The 16,114-nt window shown below is 37.1% G+C and overlaps 1 long non-coding RNA gene across 1 annotated transcript in view; it reads right to left on the bottom strand.

The window, feature by feature from the left end:
- LOC144578951 (uncharacterized) overlaps positions 1-15,790 on the bottom strand; it is a 37,553-nt gene extending 21,763 nt beyond the window's left edge. Inside the window, exon 1 of the long non-coding RNA XR_013525576.1 lies at positions 15,557-15,790. This is a non-coding gene — a long non-coding RNA (uncharacterized LOC144578951). The remainder of the gene's footprint in view (positions 1-15,556) is intronic.
- Positions 15,791-16,114: the final 324 nt, after the last annotated feature.

Here is a 16,114-nt window from a genome sequence, read left to right as displayed (position 1 = left end):
ATATTGTTAAGAATATAGGAAGCCACACACATATCCGGGGCTACCTTTATGTTTAGGAAAACCTAGTAAGGTTGATTTTGAGGCTCTGCTTGCCCATGAAGCTCTACACAGACAGAAAGGAGGCTAAGTAGAGTTATAAGCTGCCAAGAGAAGCAATGAAGGCATGCCCCAACACATACACAGACACTCACACAAAGACACACACACAGACACACACACACACACTCTCTCTCTCTCTCTCTCTCTCTCTCTCTCTCTCTCTCTCTCTCTCTCTCCCCCATTAATGCTGAGGGCCATGGCAAAGTCTGGAGGAAGATTTACCAGTTCAGAGCACTTAAGCAAATCTTTGTATGATCATTAGCTAAATCCCATGCTAAATGACCAGAGATTTCAGTTACTGTATACGAAAAATGGAGACTTTACAGATTTATTCCAGGAAAGCCACCAAGCAAATAAACAGAAGCAATGACAACAACAAAACATGGTGAAGAGAAGGAGGAATCTGATTTCTTGTGTTGACACATTATCTTATTTTAAATGTCCAGTTCTCTACAAAAATTATGAGGCACACAAGGACACAGGAAACTACGGCTCATACACAGAAAGAAAATAGTAGTCAATATACACTTTGTTTCTAAGCAACCAAAGACATTGAATTTACTAGATAAAGACCTTACCAGCTATATATATTCAGAGAACTAAACTTAACTGTGATAGTTAATACTATCAACTTGATTGGATTGAAGGATAAAAAGTATTCATCCCAGATGTGTCTGTGAGGGTGTTGCCAAGGGAGATTCACATTTAAGTCAGTGGGCTGGGAAAGGCAGACCCACCCTTAATCCAGGTGGGTGCAATCTAATTAGCTGCCAATGTGGCTAGAATATAAGCAGGCAGAAAAATGTGAAAAGAGAGACTGGTCTAGCTTCCTAGGCTGCATCTTTCTCCCATGCTGGATGCTTCCTGCCCTCAAACATCAGACTCCAAGTTCTTCAGCTTTGAAACTCAGACTGGCTCTCCTTGCTCCTCAGCCTACAGATGGCCTACTGTAGGACTCTGTAATCATGTGAACTAATATTGAATAAAATTCCCTTTATGTAGTCTGCTCCATTAGGTTTGTCCCTCTAGAGAACCCTAATATGTTAACCATACCTAAAAGTATGAAAATCATGTTCTACATGTCTCTACCAAGTAGAGAATAGCAATAAAGAGATGTAAATTTTATATATTAATAAAAACCAAATAGAAATTTTGGAGTTGAAAAGTATAAAAACTGAAAATTTAAAAAATCACTAGAAGGTCTTATTAGGGATTAAACTATGCCTGCCACCAAGGTCATATGTTATAGTATATAACCCTGATATCTTAGAAAAAGACTTCGTTTGGAGACAGGGTCTTTACAAAGGTAGTCAAGTTAAACAAGGTTATTAGGGTAAGCCTTTATCCAATAGGACTAAAGTTTTCATAAAAAGTGGAAACATAGAGACAGACACACACATAGACAATCAAACAAGAACATAAAAGCAGATATCAGGGTGATGTGTCCATAAGCTAAGGAACACCAGAGATTGTTGATGAACCACCAGAAAAGAGAAGCATAAAACAGACACTAACAGCCCTCAGAAAGAACTAACCACTCCATCAAGGTCTTGATTTTAGACTCCTAGTCTCCAGAACTATGAGAGAATAAATATTTGTTGTCTAAGCTAACCAGTTTATAGTACTTTGGAATGGCAGTCCTAGCAAACTCATACAGGACTCAATAGCAGATCTAAGCAGGCAGAATAAATATTCACCTAACTTGATCTTCAATTGAAATCATCTAGTCTGAGAAATAATAAGAAATAAAGAATAAAGAAAAACAGAACCTTAGAGACCTGTGGGTCACCATCAAGCATACCAAAATATACATAATGGAGTTTTTAAACGGGAGAATAGAAAGAAAAAGACAAAAAACAGTGAAGAATTAATGGCCCCAAACTCCCTAAATTTAATGAGCAGTCTTCATCTATATATATTCATGAAGCTCAGTGAAATCTAAGCAGGATAAACTCAAAGATACCTACAAGACAAGAAGTCATGCTGTCAAAAGACAAAGACATAAAATCAGCAAGAGAAAAGTGACTTGTGATATAAAAGAGATCCTCAACAAGATTTATAACTGACCATTCCTGAGAAACTATAGAAGCTAAAAAGATTTGAGAAAGTATATTCAAATAAACATTAGGAAATAATTGGGAAATATAATGAAACAAAATGACTGTCAACTGACAGTTCTATATTCAGCAAAACTAACCTTCACAGATGGAAAAATTAAGATTCCCAAATAAATGAAAACGTAGACAGTTTGTCTCCATTAGAACTGTACCTCAAGAAATATAAAGGGAGTCATTTAGGCTTAAAGGAAAGACATCAGACAGTAACTCAAATTTACACAAATAAATAAAGAGCACTGTTAAACATGATTACATAGGTAAATATAAAAGTCAGTATATTTTGTTTTTTAATTCTTTTTCTCTCTACATAATTTAATTGACAATTGCATCAAACAATAACTATAAAATTGTTGATGAGCTTAAAGTATATAAAGATATAATTTGTTTGACAATAATAACTAAAAAGGGGGAGAGAACTGAGCTATACAGAAGCAGTTTTCATGAGTTATTTAAGTTGCAATCTGAACTAGATTGTTTTAAATTAAGATATTAATTGTAATTCGCAGAACAAGCATTAAAAAAACTCAAAACCTCTTATAAAAGAAATAATAGAATTAGAAAGGTTTATTAAAATTATTTAACACAAAACAGTAAGTTCTTGAGGAATAGATGATAAAATAAGAAATATGTCATAGAGAAGAGCAACATAGCAGATGGAAATCCTACTTTATCATAAATTACGTTAAGTATAAATAGACTAAATACTCCAATCAAAAGACAGAGATCAGAAGAATGGGTAAAAAAACATGAACTCACCATCTACTGTCTATAAAAGGTACAATTTAGATTCAAATAGGTTGAAAATAAAATGATACAACATTTTATTTTCAAAAAACATACCAAAAAGGAGCTTGAGTGGCTAGATTGAAAACAGATTTTCTAGATCATCCAACAGAAAAAAATAGATTGTTGAACAAAATTTGTTCCTTGAGGCAATAAAGAATATTTTATCATGACAAAATGGTCAATTCACCAGGACAGTACAAAAAATGATAAACATATATGCCCCCCAAAACAGAACCCTAAAATACAAGTAGAAACTAACAGCACTGGTGGTCAAAATAGACAATTAAACGATAATTATTGGTAACCTTTTAATAACCCACTTTTGATAATGGAAAGAACAAGCAGGCAGAAGATCAACAATGAAAAAGAAGACTTAACACTATAAATCAACCAGAGATAATGACATTGATAAAAGCCCACCCAAAAACAACAGAATATATATTTCTTTTCAAAAGCACATGAAATATTTTGCAGGACAGAATATATCAAGTGATAAATCTCAGTAAATTTAACATAATTCAAATTATACAAAATATGTTGTTTGAATGCAATAGAACTAGAAATTAGTAACAAAAGAAAATTTGGGAAATTCAGAAATATATGAAAATTTAAAACCACAAGTCTACATAACTAGTGGATCAAAGAAAAATACCACAGATACATTAAAAAATCATTTGGAAGTAACCAAAACAAAAACAAAACATACCAAAAGTAATGGTATCCAGGAAAACAATGCTTCCAGAGAAATTTATAGGCATTAATACCTATATATTTTTTAAAAAAACTCAATTCAGTTACCTAACTTTTCCCTTAAGAAATCACAACAATAAAAGCAAACTAAACCCAAAGCAAAAAGAATAAAAAAATGAAAATTAGAAAAAAAGAAATGGAGAACAAAAGGCAATAGAGAAAAATCAACAAAATCAAAAGTTGGTTCTTTAAAAAGTTTAACAAAAATGAAAACTTTATCTAGATTGACCCCCCCCCGCCACACACAGAGAGAGAGAGAGAGAGAGAGAAAACTTAAATACCTTAAATATTAATATCAGAAATGAGAGGGGATATCACTACTGACCTTACAGAAATAGAGAGGTTAGAGGAAAATACTATTAATAATTGCATGCCGAATATTAGATAATCTAGATAAAATGGAATAACTTATGGAAAGGCTCAAATTGCTGAAACTGAAAAAGACTGAAAAATAAATTAAAAAATGAAATAAACCAAAAACAAAATGAATTAGTAGTCAAAAAAACTTCCGCTAAAGGAAAGCTCACATCCCAATGGCTTCAGTGTAGAATTCTAACAAATGTTTGAAGAAGTATTAACAACACTTTGTCACAAAATTTTCCAACACTTTACTACTTATTTCAGGAGGCTAGTATTTCCCTCATACCAAAAGCAGGCAAAGAAATCACAGGAATAGAATTTTGGGGGATTGCTGGCAAGGTGGCCGAATAGGAACAGCTTTGGTGTGCAGCGCCCAGTGAGATCAACACAGAAGGTGGGTGATCTCTGCATTTCCAACTCAGGTATCTGGTTCATTTCATTGGGACTAGCTGGACAATGGGTACAGACAAAGGAGGGCAAATCAAAGGTGGGTGGGGCATCGCCTCACCTGGGAAACCCAAGGAGCCAGGGAGCTCCCTCTCCTAGCCAAAGAAGCCATTAGGGACTGTCCCCTGCACTCTGGTCCACACACCATGCTTTTCCCATGTTCTTCACAACCCATGGACCAGGAGGTTCCATCCAGTGCCTACAGTACCAGGGCTCTGGGTTTCCAGCACAAAACTGGGTGGCCATTTGGGAAGACACTGAGCTAGCCACAGCAGTTTTGTTTTTCTTCTATACCCTAGTGGTACCTGGAATACCAGGGAGACAGAACTGTTCACTCCCCAGGAAAGGGGGTGAAGCCAGGGAGGCGAGTCATCTGGCTTGGCAAGTCCTGCCCCCACAAAAGACCAGCAAGCTAAGATACACTGGCTTAGAATTCTCGCAGCTAACACAGCAGTCTGAGGTAGACCTGGGACATTAGGGCTTCCTGCAGGGAGGGGCATTCATTACTGCTGAGGCTCAGGTAGGCTATTTTAACATCACAGTGTAAACAAAGCTGCTGGGAAGTTCAAATTGGGCAGAGTCCACACCAGGTCATCAAGGCCTCTGTAGGCAGAATGTGTCACTAGATTCCCTCCTTGCTGGGCAGGGCATCTCTGCAAAGAGGCAGCAGCCCATCAAGGACTTATAAGTAAAGCCCCCACCTTCCTGGGACAGAGCACCTGGGAAAAGGTGTGGTTGTGGGCACAGCTTCAGCAGAGTTAAACGCTCCTGCCTAGTAGCCCTGAAAAGAGCAGGGGCCACTAGACACCTCCTACAGAGAACTATGGTTGGTGTCTGGCAAGTACCCTTCTGGGACAAAGCTACCAGAGGAACAAACAGGTAGCAATCTTTGCTGTTCTGCAGCCCCCACTAGTAATTCTCAGGCAAGCAGGGTCTGGAGTGATCCACCAGCAAACTCCAACAAACCTGCAGCAGAGAGCCCTGACTGTTAGAAAACTAGTAACAGAAAAAAATAGTTTCAACATCAGCAAAAAGGTGGTCCACTCAGAGATCCCCATCCAAAGGTCACCAACTTTAAAGACCAAAGGTAGATAAATCCATGAAGATGGGAAGAAACCAATACAAAAAGGCTGAAAATTCCAAAAACCAGGATGCCTCCTCTCCTCCAAGGGATCACAACTCCTTGTCAGCAAGGGAAAAACACTGGATGGAGAATGAGATTGACAAATTGACAGCAGTAGGCTTCAGAAGGTAGGTAATAACAAACTTCTTTGAGCTAAAGAAGCATGTTTTAACCCAGGGCAAGAAAGCTAAGAACCTTGAAAAAAGGTTAGACAAAATGCTAACTAGAATAACCAGTTTAGAGAACATAAACTGGTTCATTAAACCAGTGAACCAGTGGAGCTGAAAAACACAGCATGAGAACTTCATGAAACACACACAAGTTACAATAGCCAGATTGATCAAGCGGAAGAAAGGATATCAGGGATTGAAGATCAACTCAATGAAATAAAGTGAGAAGACAAGATTGAGAAAAAAGAGTGAAAAGAAATGAATGCAGCCTCCAAGAAATATGGGATTATGTTAAAAGACTAAATCTACATTTGATTGTTGTATCTGGAAAGTGATAGGGAAAATGAAACCAAGTTGGAAAACACTCTTCAGGATATTATCCAGGAGAACTTCCCCAACCTAGCAAAACAGGCTAACATTCAAATTCAGGAAATACAAAGAACATTGCAAAGATACTCCTCAAGAAGAGCAACCTCAAGACACATAATCTTCAGATTTGCCAGGGCTGAAAAGGAAAAAATGCTAAGGGCAGCCAGAGAGAAAGGTCAGGTCATCCACTAAAGGAAGCCCATCAGACTAACAGTGGATCTCTGTGCAGAAACCCTACAAGCCAGAAGATAGTGGGGGCCAATATTCAACCTTCTTGAAGAAAAGAATTTTCAAACCAGAATTTCACATCCAGCCAAACTAAGCTTCATAAGTGAGGGAGAAATAAAATCCTTTATGGTCAAGCAATTGTGGAAAGATTTTGTCACCACCAGGCTTGCCTTACAAGAGCTACTGAAAGGAAGTACTAAACTTGTAAAGGAACAAGCAGTACTAGCCACTGCAAAAATACAAACTGTAAAGACCACTGACGCTAAGAAGAAACTGCATCAAGTAATGGGCAAAATAACCAGCTGGCATCATAAAGGCAGGATCAAATTCACACAAAACAATATTAACCTTAAATGTAAATAGGCCAAATGCCCCAATTAAAAGATACAGACTGGCAAACTGGATAAAGAGTTAAGACCCATTGGTGTGCTATATTCAGAAGGCCCATCTCATTTGCAAAGACACACATAGGCTTAAAATAAAGAAATGGAGGAATATTTACCAAGCAAATGGGTAGCAAAAAAAAGTAGGGGTTGCAATTTTAGTCTCCAATAAAAACAGACTTTAAACCAATAAAGATCAAAAGAGACAAAGAAGGCAGTTCATAATGGTATAGGGATCAATGTAACAAGAAGAGCTAACGATCTTAAATATCTATGCACCCAATACAGGAGCAACAGGATTGATAAAGCAAGTTCTTAGAGACCTACAAAGAAACTTAGACTTCCACACAATAATATTGGGAGACTTTAATCCCCCACTGTCAATATTAGATAGATCAACAAGGCAGAAAATTAACAAGGATATCTAGGACTTGAACTCGGCTTTGGACCAAGCAGACCTAATAGACAACTACAGAACTCTCCACCCCAAATCAACAGAATATAAATTCTTCTCAGCACCACGTTGCACTTATTCTAAAACTGACCACATAATTGGAAGTAAAACACTCCTCAGCAAATGAAAAGAACAGAAATCATAACAATCTCTCAGACCACAGTGCAATCAAATTAAAACTCAGGATTAAGAAACTCACTCAAAACCACACAACTACATGGAAACTGAACAACCTGCTTCTGAATGACTGCTGGATAAATAATGAAATGAAGGCAGAAATAAAGATGTTCTTTGAAACTAATGAAAACAATGAGTACCAGAATCTCTGGGACACATTTAAAGGAGTGTGTAGAGGAAAGCTGATAGCACTAAATGCCCTCAAGGAAAAGCAGAAAAGATCTAAAATCAACATGCTAATGTCACCATTGAAAAGCTAGAGGAGCAAGAACAAATTCAAAATCTAGCAGAAGACAAGAAACAACAAAGATCAGAACAGAATTGAAGAAGATAGAGACACAACAAAACCCTTCAAAAAAGTCAATAAATCCAGGAGCTGATTTTTTGAAAGAATCAACAAAATAGACCACTAGCCAGACTAATAAAGAAGAAAAGAGAGAAGAATCAAAGAGATGTAATAAAATATGGTAAAGGGTATATCACCACCAACCCCACAGAAATAGAAACTACCATCAGAGAATTCAAAGGAGCCCAAACAATCTTCATAAAGAACAAAGCTGATGGGCTATAATAAAAAAAAAAAATCCACCAAAGTGTGGTTGTACTCACACAAGGTAAATTTATAGATGAATAGAATAAAGAGTTCAGAAACAAACTTCCTCCCTCCCTTTCTCCTTCCCTCCCTTTCTCCCTCCACTCATTTCTCTCTACTCTCTCTCTTCCCTCCCTTTTCTTTCCCTTTCTTTCCCTGCCTCCCTCCTTCCCTCTCTCCTCCCCCTTCCTTTTCTTCCTCTTCCCTCCCTCCTTCCTTCCTTTTTTTCCCCTCCCTCCTTCCCCTTCCTTCTCTCATTTCCCTCACTCTCTCCTCCCCCTTGCCCCCTCCCTCCCTCTCTCCTTCCCTTGCTTCCCTCCCTTCCTTCCTTCCCTTCCCTTGTTGAGACAGGGTCTTGCTCTGTCACCTAGCTGGAGTGCAGTGGCGTGAGTTCAGATCCAGACTTCTGGTCTCAAGTGATCCTCTTGCCTCAGCCTCCCAAAGTGTTGTGATTATAGGTGTGAGCCATAATTAATATTATGATTAAATAATATATTATGATTAATATTAAATATTATTTAATAATCTGATATTATAAAAATAGGTGGCTTCAGCATCCACATGGAATATAGTTTTAACTTGCTTATGCTAGAAGTAGGGCTTAGTCACTCTTGACTTAACAGTTTGCAACAGTTATCCACCTTACACAACTACCTCCTGGTAACCACTTCTCTAGGGGACAGCTAAATACAATCCACTTCACTCACCCCACTGATCTCCACCTCCCATGACCCCATATGGACTATGCAGCAGGTATGATATAGTGACCACCTATCTGTCAGTCACAGCACGACTCTAGGGAACTCATGTCTGTTTGCTTTAAAATGGACCATTAGAACCTGCTTGGGTAACACCCTGGATACCAATGAAGGATTTGGCTCTCAAGTGTCTCTCTCTCTCTATCTTCCCACGAGCAGTTTGACCACACATGTCCTGAATGGCTCTCAACTTCCAGCTTGCCCTGCAAGGCATGCTGCCCTCCTATCTGAGATCTGTAAGTAATAAACTACTTCAAAATTTTGAGTCACTGTCTACATGTCTCACTCAACTGACACACCTGGACTTAAATTCTTTCCCAATCAGGGCTCTCCTAGACAGTGGCTATCTTGGTGGGAATAAACTGAGTACAGATCAGACAAGCACCATAAACATGTCCACCAGAATCAACTAGTTTCCTGTGAGAAGGAAGGATACCAGGTCAAAGGTTGGACAGTTAGGCATTAGGCCTCCCACCAAGATAAAGTAGCATCCTGTGAAAAACAGGTTGTAAACATCCAGTACAAAAACCCTGCAATCCTGTAAAGGCAGGGCTCGAGTTTATAGCCAATCTCCAGAGAGAGAGAGACCTCAAATCCAAATAAGGAAAAAAAAAAAAAAAACCCAGCACGTAGAATGTGCTTTTTTCCTAATGTTGGAGGAATATTTTATAGCAAAAATAAATATTCAATCATTTAAACATTTAAAAATATTCTCCTAAATAATGATACAAATAAGAATTTAAAACTTCAATTATAGATTATTTAGAAATTGAGGTTATTGTAACAGCAGAAACCTAGGAAAAACTTGAATGGTCATCGGTTGTAGAAAATATCAATAAGTTATGGTACAAAGAATAAATATTGTGTATGTTTTATGTTAATTACTTTGCAGTTATTTGTTAAAGCAATATCTATGATGGAATGGAAAGCAATTGATATTGTATATTAATCAAAACTTTAATATGGATGAATAAACATCTGTTTGATATAATTTTTGAAAAAAATCTTTATGTGCACATATTCTTTTAAATGAAGGGTATTATGGATTAATAACCACAAAATCACTAGCAATAGATACACTGAAGAGGAAGGAGAATTCATAAATTTTGTTAAGAAAACTTTTATATTGTTTGGACGATTTTATTAAGTTTTTTATTGTTTAGACTGTTTTTTATTTTTATAAATTTGTTTCTAATTATTGAATAAAAAATAATTTCACAATGGTTGAACTAATTTACATTCCCACCAACTGTATTAGAGTGCTCCTATTTCTCCACATCCTCTCCAGCATCTGTTGTCTCCAGATTTTTTAATGATTGCCATTCTAACTGGCGTGAGATGATATCTCGGTGTGGTTTTGGGTGGGGAGAGATAACATGGGAAGAAACTCCAGATATAGTATGCACCTAAAGTAAAATAAATAAATTAAAAAAAAAAGAAAAATAATAATTTCAAAGAGAAAGACTGAGGTGTATGGGAATGCCTATCACACTATGAAGCCCAAGATTATTTCCTGGCTCTAAATGTTTTAAATTATTTGTAAGAATAAATAACATCAAATTAAATAAGCCTTTGACTCAATAATCTAGAAAAAGAACAAAAAATATTTCTAAAGATAGTTAAGATGCTGGAAGCAAAAAGAGAAGCTAGAAATACTTAGAAAAATATCATCTTATTATTTTTCTAGACTTTGCTGTTCTGCTTGTTTTTCTTGAGACAGTCTTGCTCTGTCACCAGGCTCGAGTACAGTGATGTGATCATGGCTTGCGGCAGCCTCGACCTTCCCGGCTCAAACAAACCTCCCACCTCAGCCACCCTGAGTAGCTGAAACTACAGGCATGTACCCACACTCCCACCTCTTCCTATTTCTTTCTTTCTTTCTTTCTTTTTTTAATAGAGACGGCGGTCTAATATTGCCCAGTCTGGTCTTGAACTCCTGACCTCAAGTGATCCTCCCACCTTGGCCTCCCAAAGTGTTGGGATAACAGGCGTCAACCTTCATCTTGATTTCAATATTAAAGCTAAAAAAAAATTCTCCTTGTGATAAATGGGAAACTTAGCAATCTTTCCCTTTTTCATTCCTCTTCAATTTCTCAGTTTTTATTTAAATAATCTGTTTAAAGATCCAGTTTATTATTTACATGCACATTCTTTATTTTCACTTTTGATTATTCTCGACACTTGCATTCAGTTTGATAAGCTATTATTATGTTATGACTTAAATTGTAGTTTTTAGTGTGATTTAGTTCTTAAACTATTTCCTACTTTATATTTCCTACTTTCAATATATTTCCTACTTTCAATATCATTGATAGTAACACACATTAAATTTTAAAATTTCTTTTCCAGAAGAATAAGTGAATAGTATGTTTTTAAATCATTATTTGGCAAGCCCAATAATGCCATTATTTCCCCCTAATATTTTGACTGGCTGTTTCTGGCAGTATGAATTCAAACTGAAAACTGATTCATCATTGGGCAGACATACTACATAGGAAACACATGTCATATATCAATTTTGTTTTTCTTGGATACAACCACTTAAGGGGTTTATGTTTAATTATTTCACACACATACCATATGTTGTATTATAACACATATGGTATGTGTGTGAAATAAACATATGTGTTTTATAATACATATGATATATATGTGAAATAATTAAACATAAATTCCTTAAGACTTACGTTTATCAACATATTTAACATAAATGTATTTAGTATAAAATGCCATTTGATATACGCTGACATTAGTGAATTCAATTCCTTGAGAAGGAAGTATTTACGCTTTATGTAAGAGGAAAGAAATGTTTATATTTATTAATTGAACATTGGTTTACAATAATACAGGTTATGACATGCCTAGTTTAAAATTTTTATCAGCTAATAAAAGGAAGATAATATTGAAAAAATAAAATTACCATTTGATCATGCATTCAATCATTATCTGACTGCTTATTATACCATCTAGATGCCTAGAACTGCTTAAAACACTGGAAGTATCATTCTTTCAATTATTGATATTCCTAAGATATGCCACCACCAATGCAACTTTCAGAAAAGAAAAAAAATCATAGTGTAATGGTACCACAATTCACTCTAAGCTGTCTAATTTGGGGTCATCTCAATGCATATGTACGTCTGACTGACTATATGTTCACAATACTTCCATCCAGCACAATTTTTATTGAAGTGACTACAAGTTTAGTTCAAATGCACAAAAATTAAGTAGCAACTTCCTTTACTGGTTTACTTGTTTTCAGATCCTTTGCCAACTATTTCAAAATTACCAGCCTTGTTATGCAATAAACCAAACAGATTGTATTAGGTTCTACAGCATGTAAGACCAAGAACACCATTGCTGTTTACAGAGAGCTTACAATCAAGATAAAGAAGACAGTTATTTACACATAAATAACTATAATTAAAGGTATGACTTTTAGTAATCATTAAAAAAAAGTATGTCAGAGTATTAAAATGACAAAGAATTTTGTAAGGTTCTCCTAAAACACTTCACTGGCCTTCCGCAGGAAGAAATCACAACCACTTCACTGACGTTAAACTTCTTTCATGCATGTTCCTAACTTACGACCCCGATCTCTCTCCAGTTTCCCAGATTAATTATGTACTCTAGTAAAGCCAGTCTTTTATTCAACCCTAGGTACATTTTGTTCTTTTCTGCCTTTATGCTTTTGCCCCTCTTAAACTGTCTCTCTCAAAGGACTAGTAAAAATCTTACTTCCTGCACTAATTCTCTCCATTTGCCTCTGAGAAGTGCTAGCAAAGCATATTTCTTTCATAGTAAAACAGAATGATTAAATTTTGGCTTCTATTTGGTGGTTATGTATGCACACACATACAGAAATACATTCTCACACATGTGTAGTGTTTCCTATTTATTAGCAGTTAGGGTAGTGCTTTATAGAGAACAGGTAAAAGTACTTCATAAAATTTAATTTCTTGATTGGCACATGTTTTCCTTGACAAGTTTTTCTGGATTTGCCTGATAAACTTATTTAAAAAAATAAACATCATATTGCTATGTGCTTTCATCTTTCTTTCATTGTTACTCAGTTTATGATCCCAACCTGGCTGTGACTGAGTGTCTTCAGAAGCTCCATCAACTTTGAAATTGATTTTCAAATTTTCCTGCTTATGAATATCCATTTATCCCTTGGATAATTTATTTAAAAGTTCACCCATACCCTATGACTACTGTGCATTGCTAACTTTTTGATAAATAAATCGCTAATACATGCACGTGTTTGTTTCGAATCACTGTTAAATTGGTCTAATTGTCTAACCTTTCTACAATCTGACATCGATTTTTGTAACTTTATTGTGTTTTTAAATGTAGTGGAACAAATCTTTACATTTTCTGTTCTTTTTAAAGTGTGTCTTAGTTTTTGTTGCCATTTGCCTTTCCATATATTTTTTAGAATCCTTTTGTCACTTTTCATAAAAATTCTATTAGAAATTTGTTTAGAAGTAAAATAAATGTACTTTGGGGAGAACAAATATCATTAAATATTGTACTTCTAATGCATAAGTATGACTCTTCCTCTGAGTCTTCTTCAAATTCCCTCAGTGTTTTACAGTTTTTGCAAAGATGTATGGCACATCTATTTATTGATATTTGAAATATCTCATACTATTTTAAATGGTCTCTCTTTAAAGTTTATTTTTTGTTTCTAGTTACTTAAACATCAGTTAATTTCTGTGTATCAGTCTTATATCCAATTTCTTCATGAAACTCTTCCAATAGTTCATTTGTAGATTTTCTATATACACATTAATACAACCTACATATAAAGACAGCTTCATTCCTTTCTTTCTAAGCTTTATGCTTTTTACTGCCTCTCCTTTTACTTTACTGAGTAGAACTGCCAGTATTATGAACAAAATTGACCGCAATGATCACCTGTTTCACTTCCAATTTAAAAGGAAATACTTTAGAATTTCTCCATTAAAATGCAGTGCTTGTCAACTGCAGCAGAATAAGAACATTTAAACTCGGTACTGAATGACTAGGCTCTAGCCTGCAGAACTGGAGTATAGGATTTTTAAAAGTTAATCACAGAATGCAGAAGATTCAGAACATGAATTAAGGCCAAGATTGCCATGAAAATCCCTTGCTAGGTAGTGGCAGAGGCTTTACAGGAAAGACCTTACATGTAAGAGTGACTCAAAGGGTTTACTTCTTGTCTCCTACCATAGTCGAATTGAGAGGTGGAGGTGAGAAAAACAATAGAAGTCCTGTGTTTGCAGATCGGTGGATTTAAGACACTTTTGCCTCACTTTCCTCACAATTTCCATGGTGCCCTCAACCAGCGGCATCACTCAAGTTTTCCAGTGGAGCTCCCATAGAGAGAAGCCATGGGATAACCTCTTTTTTCCAAATGGGGCTCCCCAGATTCAGGGTGGGAAAAGCTGCAGTAAAGGTGCTGGACTCCTTGAATGGGGTGGAGACAATGGCTAAGAATTAAGAGTTAATGTTTCACCCAGATAATGCTAGCAGTATGGAGCTACAGGCCCTAAAACAGAGTCAAAGGAGAAGACCACTGAAAGCCAGAGCTAGAGGTATGGTATTGCTGAGTTATAGGGTCACAGAAGCATTAAGAGAAAAGGGGTTGAACCGCTTGAAAGCAATCACCATAATTCCCAAGAGACAATAATGACCCATATTAGGAGTGGAAGACAAGAAGAAACAAGACATCAGGATGGCAGCCAGAGGAAAGCAGGAGGACCACATGTCCTGTTTCCCTCTCGTGTGTTACATAAACTTCTGCTTTGTACCCAGTTGCTGCCCTGGAGAGAGGTGGAAGAGTGGGCTGGAAGAATACATAAGCACCTCTGGTTAGGAACCCAGCCTCAGAAAAAATATTTAGGGACAACAACATAAAGGACAAAAAACCAATGTGTTTTCCCCAGTAGTCTGGACAAGTGGAGCTAACTGACAAAGCCTGTGTTAAATTATCTTTGCTGACCTATACTTCTGTATGATGTCATCCACCCTATTAAAAGATACTCTCATAAAAGTTCTAAGAAATTTATCTTTTTTTCCCCCCCTTTTTTGAGATGGAGAGTTGCTCTGTTGCCCAGGCTGGAGTGCAATGGCACTATCTCGGCTAATTGCAGCCTCTAACTCCCAGGTTCAAGTAATTCTCCTGCCTCAGCCTCACGAGTAGCTGGGATTACAGGTGCCTCCTCCCCCACACCACACCCAGCTAGTTTTTGTGTTTTTAGTAGAGACGGGGTTTCACCATGTTGGCCAGACTGGTCTCACACTCCTGACCTCAGGTGATTCCTCATCCTCAGCCTCCCAAAGTGCTGGGATTTCAGATGTGAGCCACTGCACCCAGTCAGAAATTCATCATTGTTTCTGTTGAGAAGCGGTTTTTATGGACAACCTTATTTTTCTATTACATTCTCTAATGCTCCCATTATGAGACTCCTTAGGAAAAATTGCCATCTTATTTTAAAACAAACAGCAACTTTTGAAAAATTTCTCTTTTCCCATTTTTTTTACTGCCATTTTGAATTCTGTAATTGACAATGGGGCACTCTTTTTAGAAGAGAGAAGTGATCCAAGCTTGCTTTCATGCTTGGCAGAGCAGTAGGAGGAAAAAAGTACCACTGTAGATGGGGTAAAAAGAAATCAGCTGATGACAACCTTTGTTAAAGATTGATTGTGATCTGGTTTGAGAATCCCGAGAAGCCCCAGCCCAAAAAAATGAGACTCACCTGTCAACTCCTTCCCCGGATTCCTCTTCAAGTGCTCGCGCAGAGTGTTGGAAGTAAGGCAGGAAAACTGAGAGAAACTGTCCCAGGCATGAGTCACAGGTTGCCACAGCTGGAGGAAGAGCAGGAACACTGAGAGCGTCCCCTCTGAACCACTTTGGGCCCTCAGAAGCCTGAGAGTGGAGCAGAGCCTGAGAGAATCCCTTCAGGCCGTGCAGAGTCTGGAGACTGGGGAACGGAAGTGTGGGCCGAAAGAGAGCCTCCTATATCCGGGACTTGCCCAAGGCTGAGGGAAAGGCAAAAGAACTGAGGAGAGATCCCCGGCCAATCAGATTGCAAGCCCTGGGGAAGGGAGGCTTGTGATCTCACCCACCTACCATCAGCAGCCAACCAGACTCTGAATATAATTAAAGTAATGACAAGGCCCACTCCTAGTTCAATGACCCCACCCTTCTTCCTCCCCTCCCTCAGCAGCTTCACAGGAGATAGGGCCTTTTTCTGAGTGTTTTGACTTCAGTTTCTACTATTTTATACACAGTCTGACATACAAGAAAATATTTT

This window comes from Callithrix jacchus, chromosome 13, assembly GCF_049354715.1.
Source record: "Callithrix jacchus isolate 240 chromosome 13, calJac240_pri, whole genome shotgun sequence".
NCBI classification, from domain to species: domain Eukaryota; kingdom Metazoa; phylum Chordata; class Mammalia; order Primates; family Cebidae; genus Callithrix; species Callithrix jacchus.
The sequence above is the reverse complement of the archived record's forward strand: the minus strand, read 5'-3'. Positions and strand labels throughout refer to the sequence as shown.